The sequence below is a fragment of the Typopeltis vanoorti genome, chromosome 25 (genome assembly GCF_054136105.1).
Source record: "Typopeltis vanoorti isolate ZY-2024b chromosome 25, IOZ_Tvanoo_1.0, whole genome shotgun sequence".
NCBI lineage: Eukaryota > Metazoa > Arthropoda > Arachnida > Uropygi > Thelyphonidae > Typopeltis > Typopeltis vanoorti.
This window is the reverse complement of record NC_143573.1, coordinates 42604276-42630379: the sequence shown is the minus strand read 5'-3', so window position 1 is coordinate 42630379 and position 26104 is coordinate 42604276. Positions and strand designations below refer to the sequence as shown.

General features: G+C 35.7%; 1 protein-coding gene and 1 long non-coding RNA gene across 4 annotated transcripts in view; one reads left to right on the top strand and one right to left on the bottom strand.

Moving 5' to 3' along the window:
* The window catches only part of LOC150092689 (tumor protein p53-inducible protein 11-like), a 158000-nt gene that overhangs the window by 41087 nt on the left and 90809 nt on the right, over positions 1-26104 (top strand). The window lies entirely within an intron of this gene.
* LOC150092690 (uncharacterized) overlaps positions 22805-26104 on the bottom strand; it is a 36068-nt gene continuing 32768 nt past the window's right edge. For both annotated transcript variants that reach the window (XR_016550507.1, XR_016550506.1), the window contains exon 3: positions 22805-23028. This is a non-coding gene — a long non-coding RNA (uncharacterized LOC150092690). The remainder of the gene's footprint in view (positions 23029-26104) is intronic.

The following is a 26104-nucleotide window of genomic DNA, read 5'->3' as shown; positions in this document are numbered from 1 at the left end:
GGTAAAGTTTAGCCCGTTGAATTTTGAAACTAAGAGGATATAAAGTTTACAAGAGGAGTGGGTAGACAAATTTAATAAGAAAATGAACGATAGCATACGAAGGGAAAATTCTCAATATTGAAAAACGAGTACCATTTTGGAGAACTCGAAAAGAATAATAGACCATGGAAAAATGCTTTCTGATCATTTAATTATTAACTTCTAATTTGTTATAACCTATCTATTGATAAAAGTAGCATACCCTTCTCCATTCTCTTGTGAAAGTCGGGAGAAGTGGGGGAATGCTGTTTAAAAAAAAAAAAAGTTAAACACAATACAACGATCTAAGCGAGGACTTAATCAGTATTTGATTCAGAAAGCGTGATTTGCTCATCATTGTGGATTAATGCATGAGATAGGACTGGGAATGAGGGACGAATTTTGGTAGTTTTATCCTTTTGGTCCCTCCCACACATTGAAACAGCTTAAGGTTTCAGTGAGTAGTGCTACTTGATTATAGAGTAGTACATAGTAGTAGATGCGTATTATTGAACACCCAGTGTAAACAATATTGAAAGTTTCTCTGTCTCTCTCGAAGGATGAGCAATGAGATGATTGCCATGACCCCTCTAGTGAACGCGGAATCTTAGTTGCATTGTAAGTCATAAGATAAAATTTCTAGAAAAAAAGGCCATATAACGTACAGGATTTTCCAGGAAATATGTATGTCTCATCTCCCGTAAATGTCACTTAATTAGCGCAATTAAGAAAGATGAGATTGGCGAGACATGTACTGAGAGGCTCAGCAGGACAGAGGATACTACCAGTTTTAGAAGAAAAAATTATGGGAAAAGGATCAAGAGGCAAAAAACGAAGGACATGGCTTGAAGATATAAAATCATGGACAGGATCACATGGCCATACAGAAACTAAATGGAAAGTCACCAACAGAGGGAACTGGAAGGACATGGTGCTGCACCCTCTCACTGAGGAAGCTACATGAAGAATTACCAAAAATATATATATATATTTTTTTTTAATTTTAGAATGGTTACACGGACTAGTGTACATTTGAAAAGCGACTTTTTGCATTCAGTTTTTCTTTATTGCAGTCTTACGAAAGTGGAATTTTATTCTTTTTTGTTGATTCAAAAGCAGAGAAATCTTATTCGATACTTCTTTCATAAGAAATTTATAAATTGATATTTCAATCCGCTTAAGCGACATGCCTTTATTTCAACTTCATATCCACTTTCATTGAACGCTGAACGTTCTTCCTATTTATTTTTTTTATTTACATAACTTTATGATTTAGATTTTCTTATTAAGCATAGGTTAAATCGGAATACGATTTAACCTTTGTCTACCTTAAATTTATTACATGCAAAAACGTATCATTTACATCGACTCGCACTACAGCAAATTGTTTAACAGTTTCAAATATGATTTTATTCTGAAGACAAACTTTTTATCTTTAACTATTTTGGAGGCCTGAGAACAAATATTGTCTCACGCATAACAGTTCTCCATCACTGCCGAAATTAATTGGCGAAACTTTCAAAGAGCATTTTATATTGTTTTTTTTTCTTTATCAGCATTTTTCCGCGGTAATGGAATCGAAATGTGTTGCGAGAGTAATTCAACTGTCTTAGGATTATTAACGGTTCCAGGAGCAAATTTTAGGATCCGGAAATTAACACTCGACATATCAGCTATATGTATTATAAACAAATCTACAGCTGATATTTAGATCAGCTTACCGCCGATAATTAATCTGATTAACATACACATGAGTAATAGAAATGCTAATTCCGCGCCTGTTAAGTTTGTACTCATTATCTTGGTATTCGCGAAAATGTTGAAACTTGCCAACAAATAACAATTTCACTGGTATAATTTTGGCTATAACACGATTAAGAAATGGCCGCTTTAACTGTAAATAAGCAAAGGTTGTATTATGTATACTTTAAGTGTTGTATTACGGTATTGTTTGATCCGAAAGAGTTAAATTACTTTTGTTTTACCTTGATGGATAAAACGTATAATACGTTTTCTCGCTAATGGATCAAAAGTAACAGAAATAGAACAAACAATATATATAATGAGAGAGAAAAAGAAAATAATACCGTTTGTGTTCTGTAAGAACAGTTGTCAGAAAACTTCCTAGTAAACTACCAACGAAACACCTTATACTTTATTTAATTGCACCTACCCGGTAGATATAGTTCAGTAGCTTACATCTGTTGATCGTGTTGAAGTGCAATAAAGTTTTCTCTACAGAAAATGCCACAAGAACTTTCGGAGCAAAATTTTAGTGAATTTAAAAAAAGGGGAAATATTGTAAAAATGTCAATTTGTGAAATCAAGTGAGTATTTGATTTCAGTTTGTCTATTTATTGGGCATTAGATGCCGTGTGGTCACTCTTTTACTCGCAGGTTTGCCACATCCTCACCAGGTAGTCTCCTGTTGTATGCTTTTCTGGAGGTTTCAACTTTCTGAAGATCAAACACAATTCATCCATCTCATTGATGATCTACCTCTTCCTCTTTTTCCAGGCACTTTACGTTCTGTTACTGTTTTGCTACTGATAGAACTATTGAAGAAAAGAAGAGTACTGAAAGATATAGGAAAAGACCGTTTAGAATATAAAATTATCTGTAAAAAACTGAGGCAGAACATCAAAGACTACTATAATATATATAGAATGACAAAATTGGCAGAAGCAGCTAGGCTCCGTAGCAGCCTGAAAAAAGTAGAAAAAGAAATAAGTCGCAAGCAACCACTACCATCAGCCTTCATAATAATAAAATCGTTTTATGAGAACCTTTGCTCATCTAAACAGGTAGTCACAGCGCCAGTACCAGATTAAAATTTGGAAATACAATCTATCCTACCTAAAGAAGTAAAAAATGGCTATCCACCATATGAAAAATGACCAATTACCAGGAATTGATGGTATAAAATCTGATGAATTAAATGGGTGGACAAGTACTGTTTAAAGCTCCAGCAGAACGATATATTCGATATATATACAATTAAGGAAAGCACCTACTGAATGGAAAACATCAAATACTATAATTCTGCATAAAAAAAGGTAATAAGGAAGACAGAAGTAATTACAGACCTCTGTCTATTATCACGCACACATAAAATATTCGCTCGAGGTCGTCCTAAACAGAATACAAATCTCCATCAATGGCAATAGCTGCAAAGAACAGGCCGGTTTCAAAAAAGGCTTTTCGATAATTGACTACATTCACACTAATACTCAACTAACAGAAAGATGTAAATAATACCAGATTTCACTTTGTCTTCTTTTTATAGATTTTACAAAGGCATTTGACACTGTTGAACATAATACAGTATTCCAAGCTTTAATAGAACAAGGAGTAGAAGTTAACTTATTAACCGATCAAAATTAACTTAAGTAGAGGAGTACGTCAGGGCGATGGCTTATCACCTAATCTCTTCATATCTACTCTGGACAGCATCATTCGAAAAACCTGACATGAAAGGTAGAACAAAATTGATGGTGAAATGTTAAATATCCTATTATTCGCCGACGATGTGGTATTAATATCCCACTCCCCCGAACTATTAAAATCAATGCTGAATGACATAAGCCTAAACTGCTAAAATTGGATTGGAAATGCATCCAGACTAAACAAGATGGATGGAAAACGAATACTCTAAAGATTGCACAATCACTCTAGAATCCCACATCATCGAAAAGGTTGAAGATTACATCTCCCTGGGACAGTCCATAAAATTGAACAACATATCAAATGAAATAGCAAGGAGAAAAAGAGCTGCTTAGATAGCCTTCAAAAAAATAAAATAAACAATCACCAACCAAAACGTAGATATAGAAATAAGAGAGATAGAAACATCTTTTCAATAGCCACATCCTACCAGCATTAACTTATGGCAGTGGAACATGGAACACAACTTTAAAAGAAGAACAAAGGTTAATAACTCAATGTGCAATATAAATAAAATAGACCACGTAAGACATCAGAAATCAGGAAAAAGTCTGGAATCAAAGATGTAATAAAAGCAATTTACAACAGCAAAAGTAGATGGGCAGGGCATCTTGCTAGAATGAGACAACAGAAGGAAGTTAGAGAGTACCAAAAATAAACGTGGAAGACCAGCCTTAAATTTGGGAAGACCCAATGATTAAGAAAGTTGGAAGAAAATGGAGACGAAAGGCCTAAGATAGGAATAGCTGGACTCTTTACGACCTGCATTCATAGAGAAATCCTGACTGAAATCAGAGATCCATCAAGGTAAAAGTGTTTTGAGAAGTTCTCTTTCAATGTGTTCAAAGTATTTCAACTTTCTGCTTTCAGTATTCTTAAGGAGCCCTAAAGTTCTGCCAGTCCTTTCTGGCACCCATCTTTTTGTCCGCTTTTCAGTATATGATATCCTCAACAACCTTCTATAACACATCCCAAAAGCAGCTATTATTTTCCGATCAGACTTCTTTAGGTTCTAAGTCTCGCATCCATAAGCTACTATTGGAAAGACAGCTGCATCCATCCTTCCAGATTTTAGACAAGTCTCTGATTGTTTATCCATTCGTAATCTTCTTCTGAACAGCAATTCTTCACACCAATGGATCCTAGGTACTCGAACTTGCTGACTTCCTCAGTTGTTTCAGGCGTATCCCTGTCTACATTTCCTTTTGAGAACCATAATGTTTGTATTGCTAAGATTGAGCTGAAGTCCTCTGTTCTTACTGATATCATTGACTTTGTCAAGGATTTGTCCTAGTTTTTCCTTGTCATTACAAAGACCTAAAATTACTGATCAATCTACCAGCTATCGTAATTCCCGTCTTAAGCTCATCCAACGCTACATGCATGATGCTCTCTGCATAGATACTAAACAGGTTAGGAAAAAGTATGTATCCTTGCCTAACTCCCTTTCCAGACTGAAAATTATTAGTTAATCCAACACCTGTTCATGCCACGACTTCTTGCTTAACTGTCAACCTGATAATGTGTTGAAGAAAACCCATTATTTTCATTGCTTCCCACAGTTTCAAATGCTGTCAAAAGCTTTGGAGTAGTCTATGAAACACATTACCATAGTTTAAATTCTTTATACTTCTGGATGATTTGTCTAAGGCAGAGGTCAGCACAGTGGTCGATATCGACCCCTGGGGGTCGATATGGCTATCCAAGGAGTCGATGAAAGTCTTACCCAAAACGATTTTGAGTAACACCTAGTAAACATGCAACTATTCATCAAACACATCTTTCTCATTAACCATTCCAAGTAAATCAATAATATCTAAGTACATTTTTAATGTTCTTTATACATTTCTTTAAGTATTTTCTTTAAATTTCTTTAAATATTTCTTTTTGAGAAGCAGAAAGGAAGTAAAAGGATGGAATTATTATTTTTAAATTGATAAATTTATTATTGATAACATTTATTCATTTTTTAACATGATGGGGGTCGATGAAGGATAAAGGAGAGGGTCAGTGATCTAAAACGTTTGCCGACCCCTGGTCTAAAGCAAATTACTTGATCTCTGGTACCCTTACCTTTCCTAAAACCTACTTGGTCCTCAGGCATCTCGGTCTCAACTTTGGCCTCAATCCTATTTAGAATGATCTCTATTAAAATCTTGCTTACATGAGAGATCAAACTAATAGTTCAGTAGTTCTTGCAATCCTTCACATCTCCCTTCTTGTGAAGTACTATGAAAACTAACTTTTCCAGTCACAGTTTGTAAAGTGATTAAAAGTTGGTTTCCAAAATTTCTGAAAAGCTAACTATGAAAACTAACCTGCTCACTCTGAATTAGTAACTGCATATGCAGTTACTATTCTACTTGGACACGTATTAGAACCATAAATAAGTGGTTCTACTCCATCTAGGACTTAATTTATAACTGACATCTTGCTAGTAAGTTGTCCTAGTCGCATTAGAACCAAGTTCAAGGGAAAAAACTTTCGTAAATTAATTATGAACTCACCTTAATTGCTTTAATTCCTTCATCTCAACTCAAATTACTTGAATCCTTTGCAATATAACCAAAGAGTTTATATCAAACGATATAATACCCAACGCTACACCGAAGCACCAAAGCTCGTTCGATTCTAATGCTTTAATCTTTACCTTCACTTTTTATCATTATTTTTATAATTCTATCGACAAAAGACTGTAAACATATAGCTCTTTAGTGCTGTTTCTGGAAAAAGAAGGTAGTCTGTGAATCCTCTTCTAACACTGTAAAAGGGTTTCAGGCTATTTTAGGATTCGGATTCACAGCCTGTTTACTGGAGAGCAGAGACGCGATCCGCTCCGCCATTTAAGGCAACTTAGTAACTTGGACTCTCCCTTTTTTTTTTTAAGATTTCTTAAATTTAACTGAACGCATTCTTTTCAAATTTTTTATGTATATCCTATCCAAGAAAGATTGTAAGCCTAAATAATATTAGTGCCAAGGACGGGACAAGGATTTTTTTAACATTTATTTTTTAGTCTGAAAACGCTACTCTAAACATGGAACTTTGTAAGGCACTTCAGACCTTCAGTAAACAAGATGGCGGTCTCATCCATGCCCACGGATGGAGTCTAACCTGCTGGTTGGCAAACGGCTATGTTAACCATTCGGCCAACCAGATCGCGGCTTTAACCATTTTCTACGTCTTCCAGTAAATTGTGGATTCTATAGCATAAGGATGAATCTATGTTTCACTAGTTGCAAGCACTTTCAATACTCTGCTACCTTTTGTCTTCTAGGAGGAGTCAAAGAGCAGCAGAGAACTCTTTGAAACCCAAGAGCATTTAATAGTCACTGGATAACTTGACAATAGAAACACGCTTTTGTTAATAGAATGTACGAGTTATTTCGAAGTTCAGCAGCGTGAATATTGCGTCACACAGGGCAATATTGCAAGTGGAATAAAATTTAATAAGATTATATAAGTGATTAAAATGAATATATAAAGTAAAGAAGAAAAAATTAAACTATCTCCACATTTAATAAATCACGACTAGGCGCGTATGTCTGGGCATTTTCGTCCTCCCCATCATATGCTTGTCATAAAAGATCCATTCTTTAAACATTTTCCTTTACCCTAATCCATAGCACGTCATGAGTCATTGTCCTTTCTGAATAACCTTTTTTCGTTTCATGCTAAATGCATCTACGAAGATAAGTAACAACACGTTTTTGACAGTGATGGGTTTGCCAGTCCATAGAGCAGATCACAACTCGGAGGACCAGGACTTTGTCTGTCTGTCACTGTCTCTATCGACCAGTCGAAACGTATAATGTTTCCGTCTGCATAACTCCATAGTGAACTGCAGCAGAAAAAAACAAAAACATTAGCTGAATATGATACCGTAACGTATATTTGCATCTTAAGTGCTGATGCAGTGAATGGTATATAGTTGTCATATAAAATAATTTTATTTTACTACGTGTCTTAATGGGATTTTAATGAATTCTTGAGACATGAGTCGAAATGGATTCATGAGCATCTATGAGAGAGACCTCTCGCACGCAACGTTATCCTATTTTAACGGAACAGATCGACCATATTATTATGCATTTCACTCACTTTGGACATTCAGGAAACTGGCTTAAAATCAAACTTCTTACTGCTATTGTTTATCTCAATTCTCAGCTGTCAAGATTCTCTGGAAAATTTAAATCTTTCTGACGGCTTTAAAATTTAAGGATTTTCCTAGTCTTGTTTGCTTAAAAATCAAATGGGTTTAGGAAAACTTGCCAAGCAATAAATGTCACACTTCCTTTCTGACTTAGGAGTACACAAAGCGATCCAGCCACGCGTCCCGTAGTCTAAGCTTATCGATGCAGTCTTCCTTCCTATTTTAATATTTATGTGTTTCTTACGTGTGTGTCAAGTTCGTGAATATACTAGGAAAGAGCAGCAGTTAATGCTCAAGAGGAAGTGACAACGTCATCACCAGTAAAGAAAATTAAAGCAGGAAGACGTTCGGAGTGTGAATGTTGAGATAAGCATTATATATTCATTGTTTTCTTTCTTCCCATAGAATATATTTATAGAATAGCAAGAAATTATTACCTTGAATACATCTGGTATCATATACATTAATCAAAATCACCATTATGAGTAGTTTGCAAAATACTTGTGTGCGTTTTTAATCCCGAAACTCAAAATTAGCTGTTCCAAATATCTTAAACAGAAAGTGTTACTTCATTTGCAAATGGTTTCCTTTGCATCCTTATTATATAGTTTACAACCTGGGTAAATGATGCAATTCCGAATTACTGCAGTGCCGTATAAAGACGTGAGATTAAAACTAAAGAAACTCTCAAGGAAGGCTATGTGTAAATTTGTGTAAACATTACTTCCAGTTACTGAAATAGAGTGCCACAAGGCTTCACTTCGGCGATGCGAAATTATTCAAATTAAGTGGGTATTGAATCCAACATTATTTCAAAGCCGAATAGAGAAACTACAAGGGTTTCACGCCGAATATAGATACTCTAAATGTTTCGGCGGATACAAGAGCACGCAAACCTTTCACGACAGGACAACTCGTAGTAAAGGTGGAGTAACCCCGATCACTGTTCTTAGTATTTTCGCTTAATGTAAAACACGTCTCCTAGGAGATGTATGATGCTATACATTATGGGGGAGGTCACTACCCAGACCGGTTTCGATCTTTTTTGAGGTCTAGTCAGTGGGCACCAGACTAAGAATACTCAGGATGAAGCGATGCAGAACTTGTACTTTACTATACGAGTTGCTAAAAAAAAAAAGTGTCACATCACAAAAGGCACCAAGAATTACTAAAAAAGAGAGCCAAAAGGCTTCACTTCGGTGAAACCGGTCTGGGTAGTGACCTCCCCCATAATGTATAGCATCATACATCTCCTAGGAGACGTGTTTTACATTACGCGAAAATACTAAGAACAGTGATCGGGGTTACTCCACCTTTACTACGAGTTGTCCTGTCATGAAAGGTTTGCGTACGCTCGTATCCGCCGAAACTTTTATAGTCTCTATATTCAGCATGAAACCCTTGTAGTTTCTCTATTCGGCTTTGAAATAATGTCGGATTCAATATCCACTTAATTTGAATAATTATTTCTGATCTCTTCTTAGCATCAGTAAGTTGGAAGATTTCAACAGAGTTGACTCTGAACAAATTTCAGTACAAATTGTACTTCTAACAATGACATTTACATTTAGTGTACACTTGAACTAAACGTAATGTCTATTGCTAAGTTTATGTAACATAGCAACAGGCTCATTGTCGCTGATATGCTTTATTTATATACATTGGTAGCTTCTGCGTAAGCGTAAATTATCATGAACTTGTAGTGTTACAACATTTAATTGCCATTTCGCCAGTGGAATGCCTCTATAGCTAAATCACGAAGTCGTCGGACATTTGTATTTCGATTACTAAGACCTAGGTTAAAATCCTGTCTAAGTCACGAGGAACTTAGTTATAAGATTTTGTCACTGAAGATAAGCAAGTCGATCAGCAAAATTTCCTCTAGGAAACTTTGTTTCACCCCGCGAAGCAGAGAGCCTGAATTTCTTCATAAGGGCAACTATGTACTTTATCCAATGAGACATTTGACTTTTGTAGGCACTCAATATAGGCTTAACACTAGAGCCAATCCACATTATATTTTAACGCAAAAAACTCATTAGGAGATGTATGATTATTTGGCTTCTCTTGTATGCTTTAAATTTTTTGTTTCCGGACATATGTAGTGGGCATTAGAGATTGAGCTAACCGAACTCATAGGGCATAAGGGTTTCCCTACCCCCTAAGCAGACAAACCGACCAGTGAACATACGCAATAACAGACAGGATCACTTGTCTCACAGAGTTGCCAAAGTTGCTTCTGCGGCAAGTCGGCCCATTACTGTTAAACGAACACTTACTAGGAAATCGGGAGCATTGCCCGAGCGATTCAAAGATAGCCGAGCTAATCGTTTCGTCTATATTACATGGCTTTACCTACTTTCTTAAGACTCCGATTAAATCTTCTATCGGAGGAGAAAGGCACTCGCGCTCCGCCAATTAATCTGTCTCTCCAGGGGTGTGTGGTTCAATAATTTTGTTTTCCTTGCTTCAGTGGTATAATTAGATTATTTTTTAATCTCAAGAAAAATGCTTGTTTTATGTATGAAATGCTTCTAAAGAATCGAAAAAACCGTGATTATTTGGAGACACTTTCTCACATTCTACACATCATCCAGTATCGAGTTGAACTTAAGACTATAGTTTTATTTTATACTTAGTTTTATGCAGTCTTCTATAATATAATGTTATACGGCATTAATTTCTCATCTCTTTGGGGCAAGTAATTTCAGTATTAGTATAACATGAAACGTGTTATTCTTGAAAGTAAGTTAAAAGTACGTACTTATTGTTCAGTTGTACTGGAAGCCGTTTCACAGTTTCCACTTAGTTTGAATTCTGCTTATTGTTCATTTTCATTATGGATTAGGTCTCTTAAGTTATCCAAAGTGATAGGAACCGCTTATTTTCATATTTATATTGACATTTGCAAATTATATACTCTCTGTATGTATCGTGACATCTGCAAGGGAGGTTAAACTATCCAATATATTTACATTCTAAGCAGAAAATCTGCCCTCTTTAAATGGTATGTAGTTCTTCTGTTTAAAATATAAACGCTCTTATAAGTCATATTCGTTACTACTTTAATTGCTATCCTCAGTGGCATACAAGATCTCTTTTAAATCTGCATAAAGATACAATAGTTTGCCGGCATACAAATAAGATTTGCATTTCAAGAGAGTGGCTCTTGTTATGAGCTTTGGCGCGCATTTTTCGTGTTGTACTATTGATATGCGTGTTGTCGTGGAAGAAGGGAGGACTGTGTGTGCTGGTTGTCACTCGACGGATGCCGAGTGACACTCCAATTTCCAGCAACGCTAGACTGTTGTATGTGCACATTGCTTGTGTTCTTGACTGATATATTCTACTTGAAGAAAAGCTTGATTTTCCGGAAGAAATAGCACTGCCCACCTGTATATGATCCACTAACTTCCATCAGTTGAAAAGTCCTGTAAAAACTTGGTGTCATAGGAAGGAATCGAAACCAGATCTTTCCAGCAGAAATGTTAAGTCGAAGAAGTTCTGTATACATTATATTTTAGCCATGTATTGGTTAGTGAAGTCATATCTTCCCTTCCCCAGTAGACCCAAGGTGCACGCAGCTCTAGCTTAAATTTAAGCCATCGCTATCGTTCGGCAATCTTCGGTCTCTGTTTACTTTAGCAGGGAAAGACGTTTGTATTTCTGGTCGTTTTTGAAAAATCCCATCATGGCCCTGGTCGAGGCGGACGTAGGACTTATTTAAAAGCATGGGCCCGAGAACCTTGATTTCTTTCTTAATATTCTACCATCTGGCGATATCACAAATGCATTTCATATAACTGGCTATCTGGTCTAAACAAGGAATGTTCACCGTGTCCTACGTTAATTCCCTAGTAAAACAATTTAGCATTGGTTATCCCACCAACAATTAGTTTGAAAAGAAATACATCGATGCCAGCAGCGGAACGCGCACTCAGTTTTCTTCGTAGCTTTGGTCATGATGTCAACCAATCCAATCTCTAGTGAATTAACACACTTTTAAGGCCATCCCGAAGACTCGAGTTTTTCGTCCTCAAACAAGTTAAACCGGTCAGAATAGCAAAACACTCATTTTACAGACAATACACTAACCTTATGGCCGTAGTTGCTTTGGCCGTTATTCCTAACAACTTTGTTCTACTCGTATTTTCTAGTGGTGTATAAAAATAATACTATGATATGTATGGGAAAATCTTATATTGAAGAAAGAACGTTATGTCCTTTCTTTTACAAAAATGCCTCACATTTTCTGCGAGACAATTTTCCCATAATTGCTGTCTCGAAAACACTTCTGAGATTATGAGCAATTTTTTTATAGAAAATAACCTACAAAGAGGTGGGGGGGGGCTCTATATAGTACCTGTTAAGTAATTCGTTCATAATATAGATAGATTACGAGTAACATTTTAACGAATTTGAAAAATATTTGAAGGAAAGTAGGTGCAGTTAATTTCTCCATGAAATTAATAACTTTAAAAGTTTCACGAAGTCAGCTGCTTTGCGCAACATAATTGAACAGAAATCTTGATCTATAAAAGTAACAATATCTAGTAGATTCGTGATCAGAATCCTCGAAGCAAAATCAGAATCTCTGAGCATAAGAGAAATATTTCTCAAGTCCTCAAAATATCGCAGATATGGTTTGCGCACCGCCTTCGGGACGACTCAGGGGTTGTCGTCTTTCTTTCCGCCTGTCGGGGATGCATTGCCGTCTTTATCTTTGCATGGAGCGCTCTATTCTTGTTGTTTTTGCTTCTTTGGATGGGAATAGCTGTTATGCTTCTGTTGCAGTCAAAGGCGTCGAGATTGTGTGGGATTTTTGGATTCTGAGGATTCGGGACTTGCTTCTCGTGTGCCGTTGGCGCTGGACGCGGAGTTCGCTGGGGCCGTGCCGGGATGCTGCACTTTTTGAATTGTGTAGGGCCATTCGTCGGTGTCTTGGTCTTAATTGGGCGGATTGTGTGCCCTGTTTCTGAGGGGGTTATTGTTAGTTGTTTATTGTTTATTCGTTTTTGGGTTCATTAATTGTACATCTGTTCCCTCATCTCCGAACTCTAGCGGTGTTTTTTCGTGCTGCTAGGCGACTGGGACACTTGATATTGTGCACATGTTGTATTGTTCTTTCTTGTGTTCGGAGTTTGAATATTGTTGCCGGATTTTCTCTCTTCTCCCTCGGAAGAGGCTCATATGTTGGAAGAGGTGTGTGGAAGTAGTGAATTGTATTTGGTTTTCTCGTCCGTGGGAACTGTTGTTCAGGAAATATAATTGGGATACATCTGTGGGAGGCTGTATACTCTGTTGTTGGAACTGTACTGGAGGAAGTCAGATTAGGCATGGGACCTCGGAGTGATGACTGATAGAAACTTGAAGTTGAGGGGGCATACTGCAAAAATAGTGTAGGTAGTTCAGTGGATTGCTGCAATAATAAGAAGGGTGCTGTGCAGTAGAAATAGAAACTTCTGATTCCATTATATAAAGCCCTGGTCAGATCACACTTGGACTATGCTCAGATTTTGCTCCCAGGATTTGAAGAAGATAAATTAACCTTTGAAATTGTACGGAGGCAGATAACAAAAATATTTTCGGGGATGTACAATGTTAGTTATGAGGATAGATTGAGGGAATATGGACCGCAAAGTTTGGTAGACAGAAGGAGAGGTGACATGAATGGGATGTTTAAAATGTTGAGAGGTAGTTACAGGGTTGACACTGGAGGGGGGGGGGGTCTTTCGTAAGTAGAACAAGAATAAGTGGTCATCCGTGGAAGTCATGAGCAAGAGGGTGGGTGTTTGCTTTCTTTGCATGGAGGTTGGTTGAACCTTGGAACGCATTTCCTGGTAGGATAGTGAGAACACAAACAGTAAATTAGTTTAAGGAGTGGTGCGATAGACTTTGTTGTTGTCTATTGTGGGCTTCGTACAACGAGTCGTGACTACATGGAGATTCTGAATGATAATACTTCACTGCAAACTAATGATAATTTCGTTCGTTTTATTACGTCTAAGATTGAGGCGAATAGCTGCTTATTGGACTAGTAAAATACACGTAGAATTAAAATATCTCCGCAGCTACAATGCATCAGTACTGTGAGATTTTTTTATAATTTCTACAAAACCAGCAAAAAAATTAAATCGGTCTCTTGAACGAGCCCCAAATTATAGAGAGAACGTAACAAAATAAAATACTATAGTTATTTTAAATGTTATAAACATATGTAAAAAAACTGCATGATCATCCGAGCAATCTCTTGATCTGAAATAGGCTTCCCTGGTACTTGCAATAAGTTCTCTGACATTTAGTTTATCCATTTTCCCATAGCTAATGGATATACGATGGTTAGTGGTCTGATCTTTGGTATCCTATGTCTTCAGTAAGATTTACATAAATATATTCTTGTAGATTATTATATTTTACTTGATAATTTCAAAAGAATGCAGTAGGTGATCTGTTTGTTTCGATCCTTGACAATGATTTTAAAAATTTCGTGCTGATACTAGTTCCAGTCAGAGACTTAGAGAAGGGAGCACTCTTTTAGAAAGATAAAGACTGCAAAGGTTTGATTACCAAAGAATAACTGAGGCATTACAACAGCAATGTTTGCGAAATACAAAATAAATATATTGAATTTTGTATATAATTTTCTTATATAAACTCTTTATAGCATATATAATTTAATTATTACATTTTAATTGAATTACAGAAATATTAAATTATTACTCCTTAAAATTTAACGATGTTTTCGGCAATTATGATTTCAAAACCATTAGGGGGGGGGGGAGAGAGAGAGAGATTGAAATCCACTAATCGTTTTCAGAGACCCCTTCTTATCCTCTCATTCTTAACCTCTTATTTTTTTTCCGTAAACATTTCATGCGTTGTATAGGGCAAGCCGCCTTAGCTTAGTCGGTGATGATTTATGTCTGCCAAATGGAAAGGTCTGGCGAATCCCGTTAATGACTTGAGGAACTATTTTTGGCCGTTTCATCCAATACTAGACTGGGACAGTCTGCTGCGAACAGCAATAGTAAGTCTTCTCTGATACATGCCAAGATCTGAACACGTCGTTTAGCGTTGAAAAAAAATTTTGAAGTTGATCCGGTAGAAAAAGTCGTACCACATTTTCCACAGTGTTTAGAAATCATAGAAAAAGTTCTTTGGCAAGCACTTAGATTCTACCCCACAGGCCTTTCCACTGGACAGGCATATATCGTTATGGACTACCGAATAAGTGATTGATAACCTGTAGAAATGAAATTATTTTACTGCTTGTTGAGATGAAATTCTTTCATGGAACAAACTGATTTTAATCAGCGTTAGTCGGATTCGTAGTATATTTATTCTCGGACATGAAGTGCAGATGTACATCTTCATCCCCAGCAGTTTTTGGTGTCCATCAACAAAGTCACAATCGCAACTTGCCATTTGAAGTTACACTCGGATTTTTTAATTGTTTGCTATTATACTAAATTGCAGATATCATAAAACTGTAGGACATTTCCTGCGAATTTGCTGACTTAAAAGTTTGGCTACCACCATTACTTTGTGGGATGAAAAGGTCAGTAAAACAAAATTGACCTTTTTCAGTTTAGACATAATATACAAGGCAGTTAGTTCAGAATATATTATGAATTATCTGTCCTTTTTGAAAGAAACCTATTCAATTATTTGCAGGAAAATGGTGTGCTTTACCTTAATAGCATTTATCCTAAGTAATGACCTGAACTTTTACGCTCATTTGGTAACCTAAATGATCCAGATTTTGTCGTCCTTAATTTTTAGTAACCTGAAGAAAAGCCATTCAGCAGAGTTTCTGCCTATCAAGCTATACTTTGTGGTGGATCGATTAATTTTATTACTAGCGTAGCGGTGAAAAACGCGATCAGGAATTTTTCTGAATGAATGAAAAAAAAACTTGTATCTTACGTGGAATCCCCTTTCTGGACGTACTTCTGCGAGAATAAGGATTAAATATCTGAAAAGAAAAATAACCGAATAGTATTCAGTGAATGAATGTGAAAATTAAGTTACGAGACTCCATTCTATAGATTTTTAAAGTGGGCTTTTCAATTAATATCCAAAAATAAATCCTAATGTTCTCGTTAGCTAAGGGAATCTGTTTTTACTGTGCAGCTACATCACCTTAATTAATCCAGTCAAGGTGGAGTAAACGTTTTTCTCCTTCATAACTTATTATGCACATTCAGAAACTTCTTACGGTACTACTTTTTATAGTATCGATATTTTCTTGAAGATGATATAATTCCAGGCCCTATCGACTGAAGAGATGGATGATGATGGATGATGCTTCGCTGTAAGGAAACGAATCATTGATGTTAATTGAAGATTATGTATTGAACCAATGTTCGATTTGTAGCGCTCAAGAACAAAATCAAAATATTTTGAGATCCTCAATTAAATTTTCTAAACTCTCCGCATTAATCACGGTGTTGAAACTTGTATTGAGCCGACCACAGAACAGTTTACTAATATTGCGATTTTTTTTTATCGCCTAGATCTCTCTTTGGTATCCTCTGCGGCACGCACCAAACATAACGGACATTACAAATCCATTATTACCTTTTCTCGTGCGGTTAAACACTTCCCAGTAAGCATGAGACTTTACTTTAGGAAGTGGCATCCATCGCTGTCTAAGATGATAGTGTAACTCCTTCGGGGAAAAAGAAATAGTTTAACCAGAAATTCTCGGTGGCGTCAGTGCTCTTACCGTGAGGCGTAATCCAAAGCTTCATCAATATAAACCTTTCTCTATGATAATAGAGAACGGAATCGTTTGATACCGATTTATGTTATAGCGATCTATACGTCTAGATAAAAATGTTTCCAGCTAAATTTGCTGCAATTATCAGTTTAGTGTCTTTTTCTTCAATTATTTATCATGAAATAGTTACATCTTCATACAGATTATTCGATAAATGCGGGTGCGTCTTGGAAATTGAAGTTCGAAATGTGGGTTTCAAAGTTCTCGATTGTAGCCAGACTGTAGCACTTGGAAATGATCTCATCCAGCGTCGCATTATTGCCAAGGACAACTTGTTCCATTTAAATTGTGAATGTTACGTATGAGAGGTGTTGCATATTTAGAGCCTGCTACGTTGCATATAGTGATTCATTAGTGTGTAATGTAACGTAAAGGAAACGCATATTATCCGAAATAGTAAATTTGGAGTGGTTATCTACAATTTTCTATTCGCTTTAAATAGGCGATTACAGAATAAATTTGATGCGGAAGAAGATATAGTAAAAATAGTTTAGTGATGCAAATGAAATAAATTTTTAATTAATAAATAATGTAACAAATAAAATGAATATACTTTCATTTGTTCTACTTTAATTTAATGCAAACTGATGCAGCAAGCATTTAGAACAGGGGTCTCAAACGCAGCAAATGGCCAGTCAATTAGATGTGTATCAGACGCGGGCCGTATTCAATATTATTCTGTGAACCAAAACATAAACTAAAAAAAAGAAAGGCTCTAATGGCCGTAGGCACCGGGGGGGGGGGGAAATCCCCTTTTTCAAGTCATCAGAAGTCAAGGAGAATCGGCCTACCAGTCCGGAACTCGGTGGGGGAGCTGTAGGCGTCAGGGGCGGAGCCCCCTAGTATATATATATAAATGTAGTAAAAAAATTGAGACATGATATATAACAATTGGAGTAATTTTACTCTAATATAAAGAACCAACAGGCTTCATTTCGGCGATATAAACATTAATTAAATTAAGGGGATATTAGATCCTACATTGTTTTAAAACCGAATAAGAAACTCAAAGATTGGAATCAGAGTTTCGTGCCGAAAGTATAAAAAACTAAAAGTATCGGCGGTTACTAGCGTGAGCTAAATGCAAGTAGTCCTAGAACATAGTACAAACACGGGCAACTTGTTGCAAAGGTGGGTAAAGTTCTGATCACTATTCTTTGGTATTTACCATAATGTAAAAACATATTTCCTAGGAAATGTATGCTGTTATTACATTATGGAGGGAGGTCACTACCCAGACCGGTTTCAGCCTTTATTGAGGCTTCATCAGTGAGTAACTACACCAAATTAACACCAAAGGGTATAGCGAAAAGAACTTAGCAACTCTGCTATACGAGTTGTCCAAAAGGTGCACCCATTAAGTTACTTAAATATATAAAGAGCCAACAGGCTTCATTTCGGCGATAACTCTCTGATTCCAATCTTTGAGTTTCTTATTCGGTTTTAAAACAATGTGGGATCTAATATCCCCTTAATTTAATTAATTGGGGTAATTTTTTATGTTTAAAATAGGTATTTTTCTGAAAGTGTAACCTGATGTTACAGACTTTAATTCATTAGGCAGTTTATTGTAGTTGCTTGTTGCTAAGTTCTCAAATGATTTGTGAAAAATTTCTTTGTTTGCCTTGGGAACTACCTGCAAGTTTCGGTCACAACCTAAACAATAGTCTATGTTATAAACAGAAAAATTTACAATGTTATTTCTTACATATAGTACACAATTATATAGATAAAGTTTCTGTAATGGCAAAATGTTAGGAATGGAAAATAAGTCACTAGTTGATATTAGGCTATAGCTCTGATTGTTTTATTTTGTATTCGAATCAAAGGAAGCAGACTGTTGTAGTAATCTTCATCCTAACAGGTTATATCATATTGCAGTGAAGACTTGACCCATGAATAATACAAGCATCTTAGAAATGCCAAGTTTTGATTTTATTTTTGATTAAACTACAGTTGCATTTTTGAGTACCAGTACAACTTGTTTCATGCTATTCTGGTTCTATCGTAATCTAACTTATCAGTTAAGATGAAATATGTTTAGTTTTATCAGTTTTAATTTTAAGGCCATTATTGCTAAATCACTTAGTTTCAACATATGATTAATCCTATTTTCTAAATCCTCAGGAATCATTTCAGTATATATTAACACCGTGTAATCGGCAAAAGATATCATTTTACCAAAAAGTTTGAACTCACATAGATCATTTACATATATTAAATATGATTTGAACCAATCATTTGTAACGTCTCTAATACCATATCTATAGACGTTTCCAAAAGGAGTAAGTCGTGATGCACACAGTCGAACGCTTTAGATATATCAAGAAAAACGGCTACCGTGTACGCACCTTTATTTATCCCACTATAAGCTGTTTTCTGATACTCCAAAAGCGCTTTTTCTGTATTATGTCCTGATCTAAACCTGTGTTGATTAGGCGCGTAAGAGGATATGCAATTTAGGTAGATATTTAATCTTTCTTTTTTTAAATTAGGATTTCGAACAAAATTCATTTATTAGGATGGCTATTCAAAACAATGCTTTCAGAAGAAAGTGTTAGACTTGGATATACATGTGCCCTGGTATGAATTCATATAAGCCTACAACACTACATTCTGCTGAATGTTTCTTAAATCCTAAATTTTTATAGATTATGGGCGATGATGATTCATGACAAGCGGTTCAGACAACTATCTTCTTGTAATATAAGCAGCCTTGAGTAGCATTTTGATGACCTCTCCTACTGAATCCACCATCCTGTTGGCCTGTGGATTTAAAATGCATTCTCCCATTGACACCTGTAGCAACAATTCAGAAACTCGCAATGTTCAAATTATTTAAATTTAATGGAAAAGCAACTAAGACCATTAGGTAAGCGTCTCGTGGCCTACGTGTGTGTCAATTGCTAGGTACTCTTTCGATGGGTGGACTATTTTGGGGGAAAGATGCTGAATCCGAATATTCGAAAGCAAAACTCCAACTCCATAGGAGGCAATCGGTAACTCGTCTTCAGTTCAGAAATTCTTACAAATATTCTCTGCGTATTATGCGAGATTGAAATCCAGGTATGTTTCTCTGAAGGATACAATCTTTCTTTACTGCGTTAAAGTGCAGCTGATTTTAATATTAACTGAAATTTTCATGCTGTGTAAATAGGCAGTTAAACTGGCTTAACAGTTGTCATTGAGCATTTACAGTCAGATTTTCTGCAACACTTTCAGTGGATATTTTCAATATTTATTTCATACGTTCTTCCCCACTTAGACTACATGATAAGATAGTCGTTAGTACCCACTGACTTCCTTTGAAAATTTAGATCTCTGTTTTCACATTAAAAACACCAGACCTTAACCTTTTGAGTTCTATGATCCACTCTTTTACTCCTTTTGATCAGCTTGAGATAGTTCGGGTATCAGCAACCTAACCTGTTTTAGTAGCTTAACCCACTGAATCGAGTAGAATTTAATTTCTCAAATGCATGCATCGATAACTCACAAGCCAAATTTATCAAAACATTAAATCAGAATGGATATTCTATTGGTCTTTGCTTGTTTTTCGATTGTTTTTCTGACTGTGTTTCCGACTTGTAGAGTAACTATTCTGAAAGCTGATTCAAGAAAAAAATTTATTTGACAGTGCAAACCAGATTTGCAGTTATATATTCTATTTAAAAACTACGCTGTCTAGCAATAACATCTCATAATATTCGTATAATCATGAAAAGAATTTCTCTGTAACTTACAGCAACTGAAATCAATAGTCTACTAGAGTTAAACCACTTTGTGATTGATGTCAAGAGGTAAAATGCAGGAATATTTCCAGTTCAGTTGACAATACACGAGACTCGCATCCTCGTGAGCGAAACGCTTTATATTGTCTTTCTAAAACTCCTCACAAGATCGAGTAGGAATTTTGGCATCACGTGGTTTTGGCCGCACGAATTGCATTTTACTTAGTTTAGCAGTGATTGACGATTTTACGTCCAGAGAACTGACAGCGTGATAGCCCTGGCTGCATCAAACGTGGAGAACGATGGAAGTTGTGCGACAGTTTTCTCGGCTGTATGTTTTTGAATCAAGCTGAGAGAGGAAAAACTACGTATCCGATAGCCACTTTCCAAGGCTATATTAGGCATCAAGTTAACTGCTGTTTCTGTTGCCATTTAGAGCTATCATTTTGAGCTGCCTTCCCTTAATTGGATGCAATTTCTGGTTGAAATTGCAGCATAGTGAATAAAAATATAAATCACACACACACACACACACACACACACACATAGTCCTCTTCATCATGACTGCTAATACGTATTACATGCAAAAAATGGGAATATTTCCTTTCACTGCCTTGTAGACGTGCCATGGCGTGGGATCTTTAATTGGGTCCAGAGGTAGTTCAAATCCACGATGTTCCGATAATCCGTTAACTCTGCACTAAAAATCAAAGATGAACTTTTCAAGCCTCTATTAAACAGGATTATGGTGGTTTTACATTGAAATTTACCTATGCCTAAAGACATTCACAAATATCCTTGCTATGTAGGATTCGAACTCATAGCCTGTTTGTTGGAGAGCGGATATGAAGTCTATTCAGTCAACTAGACCGGCAAACTTGTTATAATTCCTTGTGTCGGTTATCCTATAATGAATGATTTTTGGCTATCAATAATCATTCATTATGGCTATCGATAACATGTTAACTGTAAAGAATTATAAGTACGTGTGAGGAACGCTGTTAAGTTAATCGGTATAGGTTCTTGGTCAAGTTCATTAAGTGTAATTGTATCGTAAGTCCTGTTCTAGTAATTCACATTGATACTAAACATATTTGATACTAGTAGTGAGTTTATACGTAATTCAATAGTTTTATCTTTTAGAAGAGTTGGTTTGCATCATTGATAATTATGTTTTTACTTTGACTAGTCGCAGGAAAGAACTTTATCGAAACTAATTTCATTTTAATTTAGTGTGCAAGCATTTAAAAACACGAAAGAAAGGTTTAGTATTAGGTTTTTTTTTTTGAGAAATATAATTCTCAAAAGTCTGCCAATAAACGCAAACGGTATTTAATCTCTTCAATGAAAATTTATAAAAAAAATTGGCTGATGTGAAGTTCGCAATGAGGAAAGCTAATTCAAGCCGAACGTGAAGTGATAGCTTGTAGCTCCCTTGGCGTATTGTGGATCATTTAATAGCTCTTATTTTCAGCTCGTGTGTGCGTGAGTTGGGGGGGGGGGAGGAAGAGATTCTCGCGCAAAGGTATTTGCTACTGTGTTTTCTGTAGTCGGAAACAGTGCTTATCCGACCAACGGGGTTCTCTGAAATATGTGTCAAAATTTATTCCCTAACTAGGGAATAAATTTCAACACATTCCTCGATTTAAAAAAATAAAAATACAGTACAAATAAAATAAGTTAAAATGAATTAAAATAAGTTTTAAAAAGAAAATATAAGTTAGTTTTTCGAAGACGTAGACCGAAGCTGCATTCTACTTTTTGTTAACTAATGAAATTCAACTTAAAAGTATTTCTTGGCAGTGCAGGATTAGAAAATTAGTTTTACATAAACTTATATTCTTACATAGAACACTGTGATAATGCATCAACATGTCTTGTTTCACCCATAGTGTGCATGTGTGTCTAGAAAATATTGAATCAGATTCCGCATTTTTATGGCAGTTGGTCCACTTTGCGGATCATGAGTCATTTTCTATTATTTTTTATAATTATTTAACCTTTCACCTGGGGAGTTAAATCCATTTGGAATGGCACGACATGACCTTTGATTGTGCAACTCCTACTTTCGCGTTAATTAACTTGGTGGTGATGCAACTTTACCACCAAAAGTGCTCGAGGTCGATTTTATGTTTGTGAGTGAAATGAGCACCTCGAAAAAAAGTAATCCCAAGACCAGCGTACTGTTACGCACAGCTGTTGTCTCCTGAAACTATTCATGTAACCCGACACACTTTCACCCACTTCCTATTGTGTTGTTCAGAATACATATTCCTACTCATAACGAATCTTTCTTGTTTTTATGATTATCTTTATATGAAAATAGCTTCGTGGTCATGACGATAGATTGAAAGAAGAAAAGGCTTTATGCATGCTATTATAATCACCATCTAGCGAAACTTTCCTGTTGTTGAGTTAATAAATAGTTTTTTTTTCTTCTTTCCTTGTACTCATAAGTCCATGTTATTTTAGCTTCGCGATTTAGAAAAATACACCGCAGTACTCCTTTTCATAAGTATTAGTTAGAATTAATATCATATAATGACAGCGGTTTACTGTTGTATTCTTGTATCGTACGAATATTCTGGCAAAGACGAAAGTGGAAGCTAACTGCCAGCAGACTTCCAAAATGTTAAGGCTAAATAACTGTCTGTTCCTTTTAGGGAAGAACTAACAAAAAGCACAGAAGATATTTTATTATATGTCCAGACAAAAAATGCATCTGTTCAACAGCGCCACGCGACACCTCCACAGGGGAGCCCAGAACTCGATGTCAGAAGCCATTTGACACTATTAGGCACTACACAATTTTGGGTCTGTTATTTGCGTGTATTCCTGGCCGGTCTGCCTGATTCTATAGCAGTCATTCAAATGATTTAAGTCATTTATGTCGGTGTTACCTACGAATAATAATAATTTATACATTAATGTAATTTGTTAAATAAGTTTGTTCTAACACTCATTTACTGCCAACGTGTTTAATATTGCTAATGTACAGTATATTAATCAAAGTTAACTGATCACTTATCGCTATATTTTCATTGAAAATTAACAGTAATAAATTTATTGATCAGATATCTAATAACTTATTGAATAGCCTTCAAAATTTACGACATTTGTGTACTAGTTCAATGCGATAAAACCTTCATTTACGTTTATATATATTCTGAGAATTACTTGTAGGCCTCAGTTAAGTCTCCTGATATTTAATAGTAATACACTAACGCTAATCAACTGAATCATATAAGCATGCAGATATTCTTTACAAACATACAGGCTCAGCACACTTGTTGAACATTTTTTTTGAATACTTCTTCTCGTAGAATTGACTGAATATCTAGGCAACCAAATTTAAATGTAATATTGTTAACTTCCTTCTCTCTAAGAAGCTTCATTTAATTAAAGCAACCGTCATGTGAGCTCTATTCGATGTTTGACCTATATGATTTCTAACTTTAAACTTTCCAACAACAAAAAAATACTCAGAACCTTCGTAGCTCAGTTGAAAGAATGATGACATGTTTGTCTTTTAGTTGGAAAGGCTTGAATTCGAATTCCGCTAAGGATATCAAAATTATATCATCAATAAGATACGCGTTATATGCTAACTCACCTTCAATTTAAAAGCCCATTATAAATGGGTTTACTTTTAAGATGAGCAAGTCGCTATCATAGGAAGAGAGAGAGAAGGTAGGTATGTACTCTCTCAAAAGATCCCAGTTCTGCATATTCAGTTGCTACATACTTACTTGTGTGCGTTTAAAGTATGCATTATATAATTAACCATTTAATTAATATCAAACATTTTAAAATATTGGCAAGTGTTAATGCAAATAATACAAAAGTGATGCAATACGACTAGTAAAAATTAGAAATAAGTAGTAATACAATTAATAACAGACTAATTAAGATAAAAGTAAGAATAAAGAAGGAAAATGAGAGCAGGAAAGAGTAATAGACTGACCAAGAACCACAGCCATACTGCCAACTAGAAAAATATGAATGAAGGTAATAAGCTGCCATAGTCAAATGATGTTAGACTTTTTACATGATCAGTACGGAGCATGGCATAACGGTTCTAGTAAACTTTCATAATATACATTGAAAATGCAAATCAACGTAATTTAGTTTAAAACAATTTGTTCTTTATAAATCTCAAATATATGTAAGATTTATAATGTGTTATCTCAAATCCGATCAACCTTAGAATTGCTACATAAAAAGACTACTATATTCAGAAGTAGCGTTTTTAACTGAAAAAAGAATACAAAGTTCTTGGAGGCTATTGAAGTTAGTTTATGCCAGGATAAGCTGGATGTTGAAAGTCAAATTATAGATAAGGGAGTCGTCCTTCAGGTCGATACGGAAGCTCAAATATTTATTGAATTTTTGATTTTATATGCTTCCTTTTCATGTTCCTTAATAAGCATATTTCGTTATTCATGGCTTTATATCCCTCTACTAATGTTTTATCACACTTAATTTTCAGCATGTTTGTTTATCTAAAAGTGCGTTTCCGCCTCATCTATTTATAAAGCTTGAACTTGGGCGTCAGTTCTGCACGGAAAACTATTAAATGTTTTAGTACCAAACTTGAAATCTCTCAGCCCTACATAACTTTTTATCATTTTCGTAATGTTTTCCTTTGGGTATTTACCAGCTTTCTCTCTCTCACACACACACACTTCGTGCAACTAAACCTAGTGATAAATCTTGCGAAGATGCCTGAAAGTATATGCATGTCATCGCTGGCACACTCGCTTGAACAAACAAGGTCCGGTGTCTTGTTTCCACCATATTACGTAAAGGAGATAAATCAAGGCTTGCAGTAACCAGAAGCGGGTTATACAGAATTTAAGCAGAGCCTAGAGATTGATACTGAAGATACCTTAATGAGCTCGGAGGGCAATAAGCAGCCGAGCGTCTCCACACTATACTGCTATTGATTGCCAAGAAACAAGGTGCGGTGTGAAAAGGAAGTGGCAGCCGTTAGACCCGTAATTTGTCTGCGCTAATTAAAGCAGCGGAGACCAATGATGCTGAAACTTTCCGCTCCTGTAGCTCCACGCCGTTTAACAGCCAACCCTAGAGGTCCTACTCCATAGTAATTAGGATAAAACTCTCTCAAAGGCAAAGTGCTACTTAAGCGTGATGCGATCACTACGCGTGCCTACTCAAGAACTTTTTTTTGCTGCCACCACACCGTATCGTTTGCATGCTAAAGTAGTAGAAAAAACCCTGCTTTACCTCCTCGTAACAGTCTCGCCATTAGACCTATAATTTAAAAGATTGAAGAATAAGGACTTTCACAGTTTTTCATAAGAAAGAGAAAAAAATCATATAATCATCACACTCATCCATTTACTGGCCATGAAAAAGTAAAAACTTTAAATAACTGCATGTTTAGCAGGTTATTTTGGGCTTCATATTTCATTTACTTGGTTATTTTATTGCCCATCAGGTGGCGTTGTTCACATTTAACAGCTACCAGTTTTAATAATAAATTTAATAGCATGTGCATATTATTTTCTTATGCGCTAATGCATTATTTAATTTAATAGGCTGTAATGTAATTTTTGTAGTAAGAAAGTAATTTGCATTAGGCTTAAATTTGAAAAGCACACATCTGCATGTAGGTTTATTTTATATGATGGCTACTATAAAATTTTGTTGCTCAAAGCAGTTAATATGAAATATCTTAACATAAGGGATACAAATTTTTATAGAATTGCTGTTTATTGCAAGATTTAATTTGACAGACTAATATAACGAGTAAGAATTTTGTGCTTTTCTAAGAGCGTAACTCACATGAAACTTAATATCCCAGTGTGTTTATTTTGATGCATAATTGGGCGACATTAAGGCTTATTTATCATGCCGAGGTCCGTAGCAATTAACTGATTATTACGTTATTAGCACACAGTATGAAATTAATCTCTCTCTCACACACACACACAGTGCATAATTGGTATGTTG